The sequence below is a fragment of the Pan paniscus genome, chromosome 8 (genome assembly GCF_029289425.2).
Source record: "Pan paniscus chromosome 8, NHGRI_mPanPan1-v2.0_pri, whole genome shotgun sequence".
Taxonomy (NCBI): domain Eukaryota; kingdom Metazoa; phylum Chordata; class Mammalia; order Primates; family Hominidae; genus Pan; species Pan paniscus.
The window spans coordinates 65,326,686-65,346,746 of record NC_073257.2 but is presented as its reverse complement, the minus strand read 5'-3'; the positions used below and the strand labels follow the sequence as shown (position 1 = coordinate 65,346,746).

Genomic DNA, 20,061 nt, shown 5'->3' with positions numbered 1-20,061 from the left:
TTTTTTTTGCCTTACTTTTTTCTAAAGTTAAAAATTATAGAAACAGACTTCCCTTTGCCAGTTCTACATCTAAGGAGATTGAAAGTTGCCACTTCCATCCTAACAACAAGTCTAAAGCTGAAGAGAATGAAAAATCAACCATTCTTCTTGTACCCTTAAGAGAAGTGAAGAGACATAAATTGCTGTCCCCAAGATTGTGGAGATGAATACAGGGAGTCAAGGCTTACCAGAACAGAGACTTGTGAGTGAAAACTTACACAAGAACCAACATCAGAATAGGAAAATCTGAACAGTAATTGATGACTCACTAGAGGCTCAGTGTGGGCAAGTCGAAGGTTAAAACTCCAGGGCATCCAGTTATAAAGCAGTCAGTCTCCCATGTTTTGTGAGTTTTATCTCCAGTGGTTTGAGCAGGTTCTTATAGTGAATATAAGAGAAAAATATCTGCATATATCTGGCAAAAGAAGAAGAAAAAATAATTTCTAAATTCACCAGAATACTCTATTCTTCTTAACACGGGCTGCACTCAAGAGAAACTGTAAGCTGAGTCTAACCTACTGGGTTTTTTTTCAGAACCTGACTGATCTAGGAGAAGTAGCCAACTCTAGCCCATCTCTAGCCACCCAGTTCCACCCAAGGAACAATGTCTGAAAGCACTTGTGAAGTTCACAGTCCAAAGGCCCAGACTCACTAAAAGACTGAAATCTTACCTTGGGACTCTAGAACACTTCCTTTCCCCCACACTTTACCATCGCACTTGCAAAAACCTTTTCACTGCAATTTCTTTCGTCCAGCACATCATGTTTGTCCATCAAGAAAAAATTACATGGCATGCTAAAAGCCAAAAAATGCATTTTGAAGGCATCAGAACTCTACTAAGGTTATGGGAATTATCAGATTGGGAATTTAAACAACGACAATTAATATGCTGAAGGCTCTAATGGATAAAATAGATGGTATAAAAGAACAGATGTGTAATCTTAGCAGACAGATTGAAATTCTAAGAACAAACACAAAAGGAATGCAAGAGATCAAAAACATTGTAACAGAAACAATGTTTTTGATAGGGTTATTAGTAGACTGAACACTGCTAAAGAAAATACCTCTGAGCTTTAGGATATGCATAAAAAAATAAAAACTGAAGAGCAAAGAGAACAATGAAGAATAAAAACCACCAGGATGGAATAACAAAGGGCTGTAGGACAACCACAAAAGGTAGTCATATATGTAATGGGAATACCAGAAGTAGAAGAAAGAGAGAAAAAAATGCAATAATATTTGAGATAATAATAACTGAGGATTTTCCCAAATTACGATCAAACACCAAACCACAAATCCATGAAGCTTCGAGTACACAAACTAGGATAAAAAAAAGAAAACCAAAGCTATACTTAGGAATATCATTTTATAACTACAGAAAATCAAAGGAAAAAAATCCTGAAAAATGCTAACGAAATATTACCTGTAAAAGAACAAAGATAAGACTTATATCTGACTGTTCCTCACAAGCCATGCAAGCAAGAAGAGAATGGAGTAAATTATTTAAAGCATTGAGACAAAGGAAAAAAAATTGAATTCTGTTCCCTGCAACATTATCCTTCAAAAGTAAGTGAGAAGTAAAGATTTTCTCAGACAAACAAAAATTGAGGAAATTCATTCCAGTAGATCTGCCTTGCAAGATATGTCAAAAGACATTCTTCAGAGAAAAGGAAAATAGTATAGGTCAGAAATTTTGATCTTCATAAAGAAAAAAACATTAAAGAAGAAATGGGTAAAATAAAAATTTTTATTTGCCTTATTTTTAATTTATCTAACACATAGCAGTTTTCTCAAAATAAGAAAAGCAACAATGTATTTTTACTAAGTATTTTGTATATATGTATATGTACTAATTTGATTATATATGCTTCCATATATATCATATAAGCATATATAATCATATATATTACATATAACCTTATGTATTTCTATATATAAGTGAAGTAAATGCCATCAGTGATACAAGGGACAGGAGGGAGCAATCAGAATTATTTTATAATTATCAGGTACTCACATTACTTCTAAAGCAGTTTAGTTTATTTCAAAATGAAGTTAGATTTGTTGTAAATATATACTTCAAATTCTAAAGAAAAATTTTAAAAGTATAACTGACATGCTAAGAAAGTAGAAAAATGACATTTTATCAGATGCTCAACTAAAACAGTAAAAGGTAGAAAAAGAGTTGAAGAAAAAATAAAAATGAGAAACTAGAGCAACAAATAGAAAACAGTAATAAATATGGTAGACATAAATTCAAATATATAAGTAATCATTTTGAACACAAATCATCAAAGTATGCCAATTAAAAGACAGTGATTCTGAGTGTGGATCAAAAAATAAGATGCAATATACTTGTGTACAAGAAACTCACTTTAAATACAAAGACAAATGTAGATTAAAGTAAATGGATGAAAAATATATATATACCATGGAAACACTAATCAAAAGAAAGCAAGACTATATTAATTTCTGACACAGGAGCCTTCAAAATAAGTAGAGTAATTAAGGATAAAGATAGACAATGCATAATGAAAAAGGGCTCACTTCTCCAAAAAGATATAATAATCTCAAATGTGTACCTGCCTATTAAGAAAGTATTAAACTATGTAAGGCAAAACCTCATAAACCTTCAAGGAGAAATGGAAGCACGCACTATTATAGTTGGAGACTTCAGTACTCCTCTGTGAGATATGAACAGATCCGGCAGGCTAAAATCAGCAAGAACATAGTTGAACTAAACAACATCATTAATCAACTGTATATAATTGACATCTGTAGACTAGCACCCAACAACATCAGAATGCACATTGTACTCAAGCTCACATGGAACGTTCACCATGATACACTATAGTCTGCACCATAAAACATTATGTTTTAGGCATTCACTTCTATTCAGCAAACAGTCACAAAGAAAGTGACCAAATTTCCACCCAATTCAACACTACACACGAAGAATCCACCATTCTAGAGTTTAGATGGCCTCAAGGGAGAACAAATCAGGTCAGGGATAGGATTGGTGGAAACGTTCTTAGGGCTGGCTAGAGTAAGTGTAAACAGGTCAAAAAATAAGTTAAGAAGTTGAAAACCAGAAGTTCAAGGAAGGAATCAGGAGACAAGCAAAGTTAAGAATGCCTAGAGGGCAATTTATTACAGGAAGAAATTTGGTTTCATGGAGCATAGGAGATAAGGTCCATATAGTTAAGCACAAATAGTTCATCTATTCTCCTATGCATTTGTGGAGACAAAGAAGTGATCCTGACCCTAGAAAACAAATCACTTGCCTTCATTTATACGTATGATAATTTAGAAGGAAAACTATAATACTAAGTCTTTCCTCATAGTTTGCTCAGAGATTGTAGTTTACTCATTCAAAAATACATGTTGAAATATTTATCAGTTACAAGACATGTGGTATCTAGAGACAAGAAAAAGACATGATGTTGTTCATGAAGGAGGTCACCATCTAGGGAGAGATTAGGCTCTCTATGCTAGTACAAAAAGCAAAGCAAAGGTTGATTTTTGGAAATTTTAGAGGGGTAGATATGGGCATTACATAAGTTGATCTCTTAATCAATTGGAGATATTTAACAATAAAATAAGCAGTGTGAAGAGGTTTCTATCTTTGGAAATGTATAAAGCCTACAGTATGCTTTGGAAGGAGCACTTGAGGGTGGAGATGATGAAGAATAAACTAAATAATCACCCATTTCTCTTCCAACATAGACTGCGTGATTCTTTAATTTCCCTCTCCGCTTTGTTTTATCAATGTCTAAGAATCTCAAAAAACACTGATTAATCGCTTACAGCAAATCTAAAATTACCTCTCAGAAGAATTATTTAATGAGCAATATCTAGACATAAGTGACTCTCATTTATAAACCAAATTTCTTTGCTTAAAAAACACTCAAACCTTAGAGAATAAGAATGTAAAGCTGAAAACACAAAACAGAAACATGCCTAAATTATAAAGCATCTTGTTTGGCATATTTTAAAATCCATTCTTTGATGGATAGATAGATAATAGATAGATAGATAGATAGATAGATACATAGATACATAGATAGATTAGATGATAGATAGATAGATAGATAGACATACTTCTTTATATAGATTTTACATTCATCCCATCAGGCTCTATAATATGGTAGACTTACTTAACAGGACTTTTTTTCTGTATTTTGCTTTGCCTACTCTATTGTATTTAATCCTTGTTTTAAAATCATGCAGATAAGATAAACATTTATCTTTTTTTCCCTAAATGTGAAACTACTCAGAGTTATGCTTAGTTTATCAATATATGTAATGCCATACAACTGTTCCTGTTAACTTTTGATAAAGGAAAGCTGCTCGGGCAGGTGATAAACATTTTGCTGGAAAATGTCCTTGTCTAATAGCATATATAAAGAAAGTACATCTTTCACAAAAGAAAATACAAAAAACTAGAATATGTGGTTAAATAAACTCATCTTGGGAGTTCTTTACTGTTCAGTTAAGAACATTAGGTTAAATTCCTTAGTTCTAGTCGTTACAGTTTAATCTGTCCTGCTTTAATCTTGTTTAAGCTAAAGAGCATCACTAAACGCCACAGTTCCTTACTTATGCCAGACATAAATATTATGAAAAAAATTAGAAGAGATTGTTTTTCTGTATTGAATTTTTTAAATCTTTATGAGCTAAAATTTATTCTGAGAATGAAAGATGATTATGCTTGGATAGTCTGAGTCCAGGCAGTCAACTCTACTTCTCGCCACTTGCTGTTTATCATCTAATATTGTTGCATAGAGCAAAGTCTTTGTACTGGGCAGACTCTAAGATATGCCTCATTGATTCCTGCACCCTGGTATTTATACCCTTGTGTAACTTCCTCCCACTGACTATGGACTGTACCTAGTGACTTGCTTTTAACGGATAGAATATGTCAAAATCATGGGATGTGACTACCGAAATCTTGCTTTCTCTGTCTGTCCCTCTGAGAGAAGCCAGTTGCCAAGTTGTGAGCTGCTCTATGGAGAGGCCCACGTGGCGAAGAAATAATGTCTTCTGCAACAGCCAACAAGGGCCTTAGGCCTGCCAACAGCCATATGACTGAGCTTGGAAGTGAATCTTCTGAGCCGGCCAACAGCCCATGTAAGTAAGCCTGAAAATGGATCCTTCCTCTTTTAAGCCGTTAGATGAGAGCAGCTCCAACTGATAACTGGATTTGAGCCTCAAGAGAGATCCTAAACAGGAGGACAAGCTAAGCTATACCTAGACTCTTGATCCAGAAAAACTGTGTGATAACAAATGATTGTTGTTTTAAAATGTGGAATTTTGAGGTATTTTATTACCTAGCAACAGTTAACTAATACAGTCCTGAAATCTACATCTATGTAAAGAGGTTCTCCATTTTATTCTGACCTAGAAGATCCACTGCTTTTGGCAGTCCTTTTGGCAATTGCTGGTATATGTACATTCTGAGTTTTCTGAAAAAATAAACATTTTTTTTCCCCTAAACTTCCTAATCTCTCTATAAGTAGCTCCCACAGTGTTCTGGAAGTTATAGGAGGCAAGAGTGTACTATAAAATCCCCTTAACTCATTTTATTCTATGTACATTTTTTTTCAGTGTTTTGCCACCAACTTCATGAAGTCAACTTTGGCAATTTCTGCCATTGCTGTTCTATGCTCTGAGAATTCCTCCATCTATCTCTCTTCTCCATAATGACCCATAAATCTCCTTCTTCATACTTCTTCACACTTAACCTCTTGTAAATGTTTTTACCTACTTTCTAGTAAAATAGTACCAACCATATTCAAAGATTCCCTTAGGTACACCACATCATATGCTTAAGCCTTTATTTTTAGTTCTAGTTGCCAATCCTTCTTATATTACATTAATTTTATTCAAATTAGCCTTTTAAAAAATTTGTAGAATAAATTTATGAATGTAAAAAACATAGGAAGAGACATGTCCTTTCTTCTGATCCCACTTTTTTTTTTTTTCATTTCATGAGCATGGCCTAGCCTTATGATACTTTAGTAATTTATGGTTTACGTATTTTGGTCTGCGTTATTTTCCTAATATTAACTACCATAACATTTATTTTAGCTCTCACCTTTTAGTAATGCATCACTGCATTGCAATTTATATTGTTTGTCCCTCTAATCTTCTCTTGAAGCTCAATTTTCTGCATTTTAGACACATAGGTTTTATGAAATCCAGCCTACCTGCCGATAATGCCAAGTTTCTAAACCTGAAATACATGATCTCAGGTCTACACTTCCCAGAGTTTCAGAGTTTATATGCACAACAATCACCTTCTCGTCAGCTACAAATGTCACTATACCTTTTGATAACTATGCCACAGTGTCATGACTGGTCTATATTCTGGTCTGCTTTTGTGTACCTCCTCCTGTCTTATTGATTCATAATTCCTATAATTCCTATTCAGAAACTATGCTTCTATATAGTTATATATGGCACTTTTTAAGTGAGTCACTTTGGGATTTTTTACATGCATGTCTGTGAATTTGTTATTTTAGTAAAAAGAAGCCTGAAAGAGATGGGGCGGGGTGGGGTGGTTGGGGGTGGAGAGAGAGAGAGCGTCTACGCCTATTTTGAAGAATGCCCCTTCTCCGCTCTGAAGAATAATGAGGACCAGTGAAGTTACAAGTAAAGAACAAAACTTTAGGAGGTGGAAGAAAATGTTTGTTCCAGAACATAGGAACAGGATAATTTTAAGACAGCCAAAAGAGCCTCACATGCATATACAGAGTTCTAGAAGCCCATTAGTTCCTGTTAACTAACCTGAATGGCTCACCACTATCATTTCAGCGTACTACTCTCTGTATCCTTACTTCATTTCCCGTGTTATTAGAAATTCAGAAGGAACTTGAGAATTTCTTTTCTTCTTAATGACCTTTTGAATTCCATATTTCTGGAAGAAATACACAACTCGGTGATCCCAACCCTTACTCATGCATCCACTGAGAGTCTATATAAAATGCTGTAGTACATACTGGGAAGAAATACATGGGTATGAAAAAAATTGTGTGCCATAGTTGACCTTAGAATCTATATAAAGGCAAATTATACACATCTCTATTTCCCATACTTCAGTAGCATAATTCTAATTTCTTGACAAAAATCACATAATTGTACTAATCAAGAAATTATCCAATTTAATACTCAGATTTCATATACGTAAAAATTGAAAAACAGAGGTTAAGTGACTCATCCAAGGAAGGCTGCAAATTTAGAAACAAAAGAAACAGATTCTAGAAGCTATGTCATCTGGAAGGTAGTAGAGTGTATGGTTTAGGAAAGTAAACCTTCAATTTGACCAAACTGGGATTTAAAGCACAATTTTGATTATTAGTATTGCTTATCTTAAAATCATTTCCTCACCTGTAAAACAGGATGATATTACTCTATAGCTCATAAAAATGTTGTGTGAATTAAATGAGATGCTTATAGAACACAACTGAGCTTGGTACCTTGCCATCATTTAATAAATATTAATTGCCACCAGCTTCTAATATTAGTCTGACTTCCAGGTTAATGTTCTACCTAGGAAACAATAAAGTCTCTTGATAAGCTTAAAATTTCTAAGCTATTTTATAGATAACAGATGGGAAGAATACTGTCCCTCTTGCTGGCATTCACACTTTTAGTACTTAGCTAACTAAAATTTGAATGCCTTATTGCTTCAACCATTGCACCTCAGAGTGGATTTGACAGATAAAACAAGACAGGCCATTACAGTTGAATTTATTAGAAATTCACTTTTCACTGGGTGTCTTGAATTTTCATTTGTTAAATCTGGAACCCTTACCATGAAGACTACTCAAATATAACAGTACCAATACATCTTCCAAATTTCTATCACTGCTATGTAAGCATAAGCAATTTCAGTCAAATATCAGTTAAAGACCACTTAAAGTTTTTCAATATTATCTCAGATATACTTACTCAATATTTCATTATTTGAATAAGTTTAGGCACAGCAAAGCTTAGACCTCAGTGAGTAAGCATATCCTTAAGCTACAAATCTCATTTACCAAGAACAATGGCTTTTTTTTTTTTTGCAAAAACCAATATTAGTGATTCAGAAGAGAATTTCAGCTCATGATGTCCTTTTAATTTCCCCCTAAGAGCTATAAAGGTAGATAAAAGTTGAAGACAGGAGGTTTAATGCTGCTTGTTGAAAGCATTTATTTTAGAAAACTTTTAATTAAGTTCTTTCTCTGCTTCTTTGAAATTGACCTAAATGATTTTTAAAGCTAAATAAGCCCGTTGCCAGATTGATGACCAGGAATGTCTCAATCAAGGACCTGGGAACCATCTCTTGAAATGTAATCATCAAGGAAGATAATGCCCCTACCTCCCAATTTCTGTAGGACGGCAGGAGTCTAATTTTGGCCAATGCCTTGCTCAAAACTAACTCTTGCCATAAAGATATGGGAAATGTATTTTTTCTTTGGATAAAGCAAGTTAACAAACAAAGATGACCACCCCAATTACCAGAGGTGGTCATCCATTGAATGGTGACAAATGGTGCTGTCAAATCCTCTTGAGAACTAAATATTGTTTATCTTAATAACATGCATGTAATAGGTTATATCTGCTTTGCTATATAAAAAGGAAAGACGTCTTTTTGTCTTTGCAATCTTTTAGTGGATTGCCTGTGCTGTGTATCACATTCTGATTTAATGTTTATTCAATAATAAAATTGTTTTCTTCCTTTTCTACCCTGTGGAGAGGTTTTCTGAAGTAAGAGGGGATTTTGTTTTAAATTATATTTCTCCAACACTTTAATTTCAGGCCACAATGAATCTGGACTGGTTCCTCTGGTTTGTAACAGTGATTTTTGGTTTAAAAGTCAGAGAGGATGGCATGCAAATTTGTTTCCAAAGTGAATAAATAAAAAAGAGGTTTTCACAAATTAATGCTAATTTTCTGTGTAGTCTGATCCATCCACAGCACAGCGATAATCTTCTGCTTCCTTGCTTTCTATCTCTGCTTTTGATAAAAAGTTTCCAAGTTTATAAAATATCTTTCTCTCAACAGGCAGTATGGACAAAGAAATGCTGTAAATGATTTTGAGATCCATGTGTAAATATCTATTGGTAACTGAAATTAGAAAACTTTTCTTGAACTACTCAAGAAATGAAGTGTTCAGCAGATCATGAACTAAAAAAAAAGTATTTGCAATGAAGAAAATTTTTTTTAAGACACTAAATTTTCTGAACATTTCAGAAATAATTTTTTTCTTATTTACCAAAGTTCTTTATTTTAATGGTTTCTTCTACTTCACATATAAAGCAGGTACAACTTTATTGAAAAAGCCTATATAAATAATAAATATTGATGATATTCTTGAAATCATGTTTCAATAATGGTATGTTTTACTTAGAACAAAGCAATTTCAACAACTTTCATTCAGAATCCTCCAGACAAAACTAATTTTTGTTCCAATCTTCTGCTAATGGCAAAACAGTAAGTTGTATGAAACTTTCTACCTTGAACCAGTAGAATCTTTGAAAATTACTGGTATAGTCCCCAAAATTGTGATAATATTACACTTCAATTTGCCCATGTGTGTTTCTATTTTCTACTGTCCATAGCAATACAAATCTTAAAATACTGCCTCTTTCATCATTTTCTCAGCCTATATCAATTGATATAAAAAGCTTTTCTTCATCTGTCTGCATTGTGGTCCTCCACATTAAATAGCACCCACCTAAAATGCAAAAGAGCAATCATTATAAATTGGCCTAATCATTAATTATGGCATGATTCATTCTCTAGGAGAACATCATAACAGCTCATAGATTTGGTATGAAAATACTAACCTTTGTTATTTTTCCAAAGGAAGGGTATCAGACTATGTGATATATATACATATACATATATATATATATATTTCTTCTCCTTGAAATAAAAGTTGTGTAATTTTATTAAGCTTTTATTTTATAAAAGGCAAAATCAATAATCTATTTAGCCAAGTGAAAGGCAATTTCAAACAATTTTATGTGAAATTGAATTTTTATAGCTTTTTTTCTCTCCCACAAATTCTAACAAAAAAAAAATTGTATCTTCTCAAATGTAAGACAAATATAAAATGTCAAATCTTGGCAGGCTTTCAAATACATGATATAAAGTCTTGACTTTACACTTGTATAATTTTCTAACCAAAAATATGGCTTTATTCAAACTATAAGGCAGTGTTTAAGTCAATATATTATTGGCATGCCTTAAAGCTAAAAATATGTGGGTTTCTCTTTTTAAGCAATTTTACTATAATGACCTGAGAATCATAACCATTTTCAGTGTATTATACGTCTGTTACTGACCACTGATGTGAAAATAATGATAGGATCATTGATTTAGCTATATTATTAAAGGCTGTCTCCAAAGATATGCAAAGAGCTGACAAATGAAAAGTAATATCACTAAGCCAATTATTAGCTGTCCCCAAAGTAATTTCTGCTCAGAACAGGTTTTTACAAGTAGCTCAAATTGCTCACATTTTATAGTAAACATAATAATATTAACATCATGTCCACTGTCAAGTTTTTTAACTTGACATATTTTAATTTTTAAAATTCAAATAAAAATTGACATATTTTAATTTTTAATTTTTTTAAGAGACAAAGATCTTGTTATGTTGCCCAGGCTGGTCTCCAACTCCTGGCCTCAAGTGATCCTCTACATCAGCCCTCTGAGGAGCTGGAATTCCATTTTCAATTGGGAAATCCAAACTATATATTCTTAAGACTACCCATACAATGAAATAAAATATTTTAAAGAGCATAATATATTAAACTGATGATGCAGACTATCAAACAGTAAAAGAGTAAAGATTTTAGAGTAAGAATAACCAGTGTAGCTCCTCCTCAAAGATAAATGCTTTGAAATGTTTCTGTTTCTACCCATTATATGACCTGAGCCTCCTCCTCCTCTGCTCTTATTTTTGAAAGATTCTACTAGTTTAAATTTCTCTTTTGGTTAACTTAGTAAAATTAAATAATATTCTCAAAACTTTCTTTTGCTATCTAGGCAACAATTTAATAATTTATAACTGTTCATTATGTAAGATAATAGTATTTTGATTCCTTTCTTCCATCTCTACTAGCCATTTGACCCCTAATTTCTTTCAATTTTTACCTTTATTTTTTACATTGGTAAGGCTGATAACATGAATTTTTTATAAACAAATACATAATACGTGTTTTTACTAAAGATTGATTTCAAAGTTTAAAAGCAATAAAAAGACTACATTAACATATCTGTACAAATATTGATAACTGAAGTATCAAGGGGTTTGTTAATATTGCATAATATTTTCTAAGGGTCTAAGGTCAGGAAACCTATGCTATTATATTTGAAGGGAGGTGTTCCTAAGTGCAAAGTCAAGCGGATTTTATTTTCTCCAGTTGTTCAGTGGATCATGCCATGTTTTATTTTACTTCTTAATGACTTGGGTAATGACTTAACTGTACATTTCCTCTCTTCCCTCACAAGTCGCCAATGGCCTTTTATTTTCTTCTTGCTGACAAGAACAAATGATTGTATTAAATTCTTGAAAGTGTCACATCCCTTAATATATCTATTGCCCCCAAATCCCCTTTTTTGATGTTTAGATTAACGATGAAATAACTATTCTCTTGCTAGTTATATATTGTACTCTCACTATAATCTGAGAATTTCCACTTATTTCTCTGCTGAATCAAAATAACTATTTCCTAGAATCCATGTTTCCCTTCTTGCTTTCTACCTTGTATTGCTGGAATTCATCCTCAGTTCCTGCCTTAGAAAATATGTGAGTTACATTTTCTGAAACCTTAAAGTTGCTTTGTTAAGTCTTTATATTTGATTAATATGTTTATGAATATATAATTTTAGGTTTAAAATTATTTTCCCATATTACTTTGAAGGGATTACTACCACTAAATTCTGGTATCCTATACTGTGAACTCCCTTCTTTGCAGATGATGTTTTTTTCAAAGTTTTTCAGAATTACGTTCTTTACGCTTAGAGTTTGGAAATTCTATCATACTAAGTCTAGAATTTGATTTTTTAAAATCCCCTTTTAGATCTAAACTTGCATGCCTAGGCCAGGCACAGTGGCTTACATCTGCAATCTCAGTACTTTGGGAGGCTGAGGCAGGCAGACAACTTGACACGAGGAGTTCAAGACCAGACTGACTAGGCAACATGGTGAAACCCCGTCTCTACAAAAAACACAAAAATTAGCCAGGCATGATGGCATGCACCTGTAGTCCCAGCTGCTCGAAGGCACAGGTGGGAGAATTGCCTGGGCCCTGAAGGTCAAGGCTGCAGTGAGCAGATTGTGCCACTGCACTCCAGCCTGGGTGACAGAATGGGATCCTGTCTCTAAACAAATAAAGTTGTGTGCCTTTCTTCAAATCCAGGAGGTATCCTGTCATTTATTTAATTAAGCCCTCCCTTTCATTTTCTTTATTCTCTCTTTTAGGATCTCTAATCGGTAGAAAGTTGTACTTTCAGAATAGATCTCCTAAATTTCCATCTTTTTCTCATCATTTTCAACTCTTTGTGTTTTAGACTGATGTTCAGAAAAGTTTCTTAAACTTAAAATGTAAACTCATATAATACATGTTTAAACATTAGCAATTATATTTTTAATTTTCCAGAAATCTTATATATTATTTGACTTTTTCTTTTTCTTAGCATATTATGCTTTTTATGAATGCAGTATCTTCTCAAATAACTGAGGGTAGGAATTAGATTTGTATTTCTATTTAGTTTAGTCAGTCTTATATGTCCTTTAAGGTAAGTTATTCTGTTTTATTTTAACCTTGATCTTTCTTGTATGCCTGAAGATCTTACATTGTTTTCATGTTATAAAGGAAATTAAAAAAAGATTATTCTAGGTATCTGATTTGTGTTTCGCTTGCTGTGGTATAAGTGGTTTTGTTTCCCTTGTACATCTCTTCCCTGAATGGAAAAGCTTGAGGGAATGTCCAAGTACACATGCGAGGGTTCTCCTGCACAGGGAGGCTTACCTTAGGTGCAAGATCAGGAAGACAACTGACAAGTCAGCTGGCTCCTACCACCCCAGGCACCACCTGAGGAGCTATTTACTCTAAGATGGCAACACCCAAGCTAATATCCCTAGTTCTTTCAAAGAGGTTATTTAAATTTCTTTAATGAGAAGGACTCTTGTTCTTTTTCATCTGTTTGTGTTTGTTTTTGCTATGTTGCTTTTAATGCAAGGGCCAGGCTGCATAAAGAAAGGAGGAAAAGGGAGACTATATAAGGTAGCTAAAGCACACAGCTACCTTGCTCACAGAGTTTCAGTTAATCTCATTGTTATTAGTCCCACCTCTTACTCCTACCCTTTGAAATCAATTTACATCAAGCTTAGATCTTCTCTGGGGTTCCTGAGGAAGATGGGCTCCCATGCAACATCTTTACATGTACTCTCAGCTGTTTCATCAATTAAGTTGTCTTTATGCGATCGATGTCTTCGGAATTTTGTTGACATCATTCTCTAGTATTGAACTTCCTTCAAGCCAAAATGGTGCAAAAGATATTTTGTTGACACTATTACTGGAATATGTTAATAGGCAGGAGGTCCAATCACAACATTAGCCCTAGAGACTTAAGAGTTCCTCAGATGCTGTTAAGTCATCTGATGAATGGTGAGGATGGTTAATTCATCTGAGGACAGTTGAGACATGCTGTTTTCAGCCATCTCATATTTGTCCTATAAGAACTGTAGTGAATTCTAAAGTCTTGTCACTTTAGTAGAATCTCCAGTTCCAAGTGTCTCTAATTTATTCTGCGGAAGTTATTTAACCTCACCGTGCTGAGTTCTGCTCCCTTATTGTGGAACCACATATTGCCGTGTTTTCAACACAGACCTGAAGGTTAGCCTTATTTGTACCTCTTCAGTTACAAAAAGAGTATAACAAGTCCAAATGAATTTTTATCAAAATAATATCATAAAATATCACTATTTAGAGAAAAATTACTCAATTCATCCAATAAACACCCACTTGACCCTATAATATAGTTATCGAAATATTATGTGGCCAGCACAAAAAGGTGAACTTTCCTGTCTTCTTCAATGCAGAAGATCAAGTTCATATAGGGACTAAGGAAAAGAGAGTCTCCTCACAGTGATGAGAAGTCTGCAAAAAATTATCTAAAAAGCATAATTTTTTTTGTTACAACACCAAAAATTTCAGAGAATTATGTGACAGCCGCATTTGGAATCAACTAGAGCTGGACTCCATATTGTCTTCATTCCAGGATCCAGCATGTGGGAGCATTCTATCTGAAGCATTGCTGGTCATCAGGACAGCAGGAAAAGGGAACATAGAACCATGTGTTAGCTCTCAAAGATTCTTCCCCAAAGTGACACCTGTCACTTCAATTCGTATTCCATAGGCCAAAACAAGTCAGATGGCCAAGACTAATATAAATGGGTGATGAAGTGTAATTGTTCCCCGGAGAATAGAGGCAAATATTTGTGAAAAACAATGTTGTTTATTACACTGTATGCAATTAGAGTATTTCACAGTTGTATCCCAGCTTCACTGTGTACATTTTATTTTTTTATACAATATATATTTTGTCCTTAAATAGGCACCTATTGTTATCACCTCTTCCAATGTTAAGGAAACAATAAAAGGAACAAAATGAACAAAGAGAATTCTTACTACTTAGAGTTGTCTGAAAACAGTTTGAGTTCATTTGGTCATAGTAAGTTCCCTGTTATTGAAAATATTTAAGTAGAAACAAAATGACTACTCTGTAGGGGTTCTCAAGAAAGAGGATTTATGCATTCTGTGAATAACCTTTAAAATTCCTTTTATTCTAGAGATTCCTTGTTCTACAAGTTGTTCAAGGTCACAAACCTAGTAAGAGGCTATAAAACATAAATTGTCGCTTCCAAAGAAGTGACCTCATTTACAAGAAGATAAAAACAGACTCCAGTTTAACTTAATAATCTAGTGTTCAGGTGACATTATTGTGAAATTCAAATGTTAAAAAAGTTTTATTATGTATCACTGTTCAATCAGGATACAGCAAGATTCTGTTCATTTGATGACTAAAATGCTATGGTTTATTACTGCTATCATATCATTTTCCAAATACCCTAGAGATTGCTGTACTGACATAGTTATGAATAAAATATAGGCCATTTCATTCATTCCCCAGAAATAAACATTTTCTAGAGTTGCATAATAAATAAACAAATGTTCTAAGAGAGACTTAAAAACAAGTACATCTTAAGTCACTATAAAAAAAAAAAAAAGCCACGCTCCTTAAATTGAAAACCTATATTGAAGCCCTCCTTTCTAAAGACAATTTAGGATATTTTGTAAAGAAATAATTCATTACCTGATGACACTCCTTTCTTATCACTTGCTCCTAAGGGTTTTATAGCTTTAATAACTCTGCAGTGCTATGATTCTAACATGATTGTTTCACAAAGTGATTTGAATTTTTACCATTTTTAAAGTAAAAATGTAATAATAAACATAGGGATTAAACCTAATTTTATTCTCTAGATGTAGCTTACATAAAAAAAGAAAAAAGAACCCTGGTTTTAATATTAAAGTTATTGTACTTTTAAAACATTTCTCATTTTCATTTAATAATTCACAATTAACAAAGCTAAGTCAGTGCAAAACACAGAATGATACACATTTGCTTATTTTAGATGTATTGATTTATTCGTTATTCATATTAGGAGCCAGGGAATAAAGACTTTAGAACTAAATAAAATAGCATTTCGAATACATTTGGGAACTACATAAAATAGCATATTCATCTTCTGGCACAAAGAAAGATGTGGCGATTTAGGTATCACAGGCCTGCCCACTAATTAGAAGCTCATCCAGGGCAGCTCATCCAAGGCAGCTCAAAACATCAATTTGCACCACTGTGTAACCAAATGAAATGCTTTTCAAGCTGGTCACTAGCCCGTGCTCCAGTAAATAACCCTCTTCAAATCCAGATGATTGCAAACATTTAAAATGTATTTGGGGAGAGAAACACTTTTGGAATTTAAGTTGTTAGAAACCATGAAGGCCAGAAGACAGTGCAATGACATATTCACAGTACTCACAGAAAAAGACTGTCAACATGAAAATTAAACAACACAATTCTAAATAACTAATGGGTCACAGAATAAATTATTAGAGAAGTTAGAATATACTTTAGAAAAAATAAAATACAACATATTAAACTTGTAGAATATTTTTAAAAAGCTGTACCAATAGAAAACTTATTTTTGTGAAAGTCTATATTAAGAAAGAAGAAAGATCTCAAAAAAAAAAAACCAACTTCCACTTTAAGAAACTGGAAACATGTTCGCTAAGTAAACACAGTGAAAGCAAAGCAAAGAAAGAAATATAAAAGCAGAAATAAGTAAAATACAGAATATTAAAATAATAGAGGAAAACAATGAAACCGAAAAGTAGTTCTCTGAAACAATCAACAGAATGACATACCTTTAGCTACACGGGCCATAAAAAAAGGGGCAAAAGAGAGAGAGAGAAGGATTGGATTACAAAAATCAGAAATTAATGAGGGGTTATTACTGTAAAACTTACAGAAATAAAAACAATGATGAGAGAATACTATGAAAAAAATTGACAACAAATTAGATAAACAGATGAAACAGACAATATCCTAGAAAAGCCCAAATCACCCAAAAGGATGCAAGAACAAATGGAATTTCTGTAAAGACCTGTCACACATAAGAGAAATGAATTAGTAACCAAAACTTCTGTAGTGTAAGGTTTAAAATTAAGGCTCAATACTATGTGCTTCCTTGATATTTGGTAAAATCTGGAGAGCCTTCAATGACATAACTACAACTTCCCTCCTCACTCTACTCCTGGAGATAAAGCCCCTGGCCCAACAACCTTCACTATCAAAGAGGCAGGCACAGTTCCTGCTTATTCCTGAGTGCTGAGTTTTGGTTCCCTTCTGGCCTGTGGAATTGTTCAAGCAAGCCAATCCCATCCTCTCTTGGAAGCCAGGGAGCATCTCACCCTATTGATACTACAGCTGCTGGTTGCTTACTCTATTCCTGAATGTAACCCCCATGTGGTCCTGCATGATGTGAGATGTCCTTTTCCCTCAGCATGTGGGTCTATCTGACTACTAAACTGCTGCAGATCTCATCTTCCCAGTGTTAGGTCTCATGAGTTCAGCTACCTCCAAGACACTAGAACAGGAGTCTAGTCCTATTATACACCAACAAGGTGAACGGGAAAAGCTTAAAATATCTTCCCACAAAGAAAAGGCTGCAAGGTGATGTCTTCACTGGCAAATCCTTTAAAATGTTTGAAGGAGAAACAACACCAATTCTTCACAACTATTTCAAAAAATATTTGTAAATCATATATCTAATAAGGGACATATATCCAGATATATAAAAATATTTAAAACTAAAAAATAATAAGATAAGTAACCCAATTAAAAATTGAGTAACTGATTTAAATAGACATCTCTCCAAACAAGATATGCAAATGGAAAATAAGCACATAAAAATATGCCCAACATCATTAATCATTAGAAAAAATGCAAATCAAACCACCAAAATACCACTTTACAACTAGTAGGATGGCTACAATGGGGGGGAAAAGGATAATACAAGTGTTAGTAAGGTTGGGGGGAAATTAAAACCCACATACATTGCTGGTGGGAATGTAAAATGGAGCAGCTGTTATATAGTCCAGATATTTATAACAAATAAAATAAAATAAATTTCAAAAGTAAACAACCACTAGCAAAATTATTTGAAAATACTAAACACAAAGGATTAATTTCTAATATGTTTCTTCAAATTAATAACATGTTATTTCCCTTTTTTGCAATTAGATTTGTACACATTTAAAATATATTTAAAATCTAGCACTGATAACTATATGTGTAAATAAATACCACTCTTTGGAAGGCAATTTATTCCATTTTTCAAAATGTGAAATGCATGTATGACCTATAATCTAACAATTCTACTATATCTAGGATTTTATACTATAGGAATACTCATATATTTGCCAATGAAAAACAATTTCTTTTTTTTTTTTTTGTGAGACAGTTTCCCTTTGTCACTCAGGCTGGAGTGCAATGGCAGGATCTCCTCTTACTGCAACCTCTGCCTCCTGGGCACAACGATTCTCATGCCTCAGCCTCCTGAATATCTGGGATTACAGGCATGTGCCACCATGCCTGGGCTAATTTCTGTTGTTTTAGTAGAGAAGGGGTTTTGACATGTTGGCCAGGCTGGTCTCAAACTCCTGGCCTCAAGTTATCCGCCCCCCTCGGCCTCCCAAAGTGCTAGTATTACAGGCATGAGCCACTACACCAAGCCCAAAAACTACTCTTTATAGCATTGTTTGAAATAGTAAAAATACAGAAACAACTTAGATTCCCATTAAAAAGGGACTGGTTACATGATATGAAATCTACATCAGAAGTAAAAATAGAATGGCATAGACTTACATTTACGACAGAAATACCTTTAAAATATATCATAAAATAATGTAGGTTGCATAACAATATATGATGTAATAATAGTTACAAAATATGTATATATGTATTAATATGCATATGCACACATTTATACACCAAGTATGTATGTATAAAAAGGCATAGAAAAAAATATTGATAAGTGTTTCAAATTGTTAGCAGTCATTCCTTGTAGTATGTAGAGTGAGAACCAGTCAAGGTTGAGGTTTGTTCATTGATCTTACTTTCAACCATGTTAAATCTTTTGATTGGGTTAATCTTTTTAAGGATCAGCAAAATACAGGGTAATTCACAAATTTAACACACAGGAAAAATGAGTTCTACCATCTCCTAACCCTGAGGTTCCTTCCCACTCAGGTAGGACAAGGGAAGTAATGAGTATATACCAAATATCTTACGTATTTACACACATGGCCCAGTAAGTAATATTTTGGAGATCTGGGGAACCTAAGAAGTACTCCAGCATAATGGATCAACATTCTCACTTTAAAGGATTTCCAACCCCAAAACCAGTCCTATGACTATACTTAAAACAAATAATAAAATAAAATAACAGCATTTATTGTGATCTGATGATATAAATTTAATCAAAACAATAGAAACAAATGTTTTAGAATGAACTCTATTTGCAACAAAGGACACCTTAAGCAAACAAGCAAACAAAAACTGCATTGCCTCCTCAACAATTTCTCACTTCATTGATCATTTCTATAACAGTTGGGGACATTTTATACCAGAGCAATAATATCTCCTTTTAGCATAATGTAATCTAGTTGTTTTCTTCACTGCTTTAAAATAATCTCTTCCTCATCATCTAATGCAAGCTTCATATGTTAATTGAAACCAATGATACAGCTCATTATTTGCATATTTATTTGCTTACAGAGCCACACAGGCACTATTTTGCAAGTATCCGAAGTGACATTTGGGCTATGGCATCACCTTCTGCACTTTGTGGCCCTGGCCATGGTATGCCACGGTGAAAGCTCACAAACACTACACTCTGGGGATGCTTTGTTACTTTTCTCAAACTCATCCCCAGACTTCTCACCCTTACTCTCTCTTTATTGTATTTTATTTTGATGTGGTTGTGTTAACACTTAGGCATTAACAGCAGGTAGAACTTCAATTACCTTGATGAAAACATCAGCTCAAAATTTTAAGTCTGCAGTTTGCAGCCCTTCCTTAATTTAAGCAATTTAAGCATAACATATACAGTTCTTTTTAAGTTTTTAATGTTTTCCACATTATCTCCTTACTATAACAAGACTTCCTACTAAACAATAAAATTATATATACAGGGTGTATTTATTTTGTTTTAATATTTTATCTTACTGGAAATATGCATGATTATATCTACAAAATGTATGTAATTATACATTTTAATATTCTATAAACAACATTTAATTAATCATTATAATATGCAACTATATATCCATACATGTAATTATTATATATACATATACATTTTTTGTTTGGTAAAATGTCTTGTAAATAATGAAT

General features: G+C 33.4%; 1 long non-coding RNA gene across 1 annotated transcript in view; it reads right to left on the bottom strand.

Annotated features, from left to right (window-relative positions):
• Positions 1–355: 355 nt before the first annotated feature.
• Positions 356–20,061, bottom strand: part of LOC129393211 (uncharacterized) — a 212,605-nt gene continuing 192,899 nt past the window's right edge. The window contains exon 3 of the long non-coding RNA XR_008619928.1: positions 356–454. This is a non-coding gene — a long non-coding RNA (uncharacterized LOC129393211). The remainder of the gene's footprint in view (positions 455–20,061) is intronic.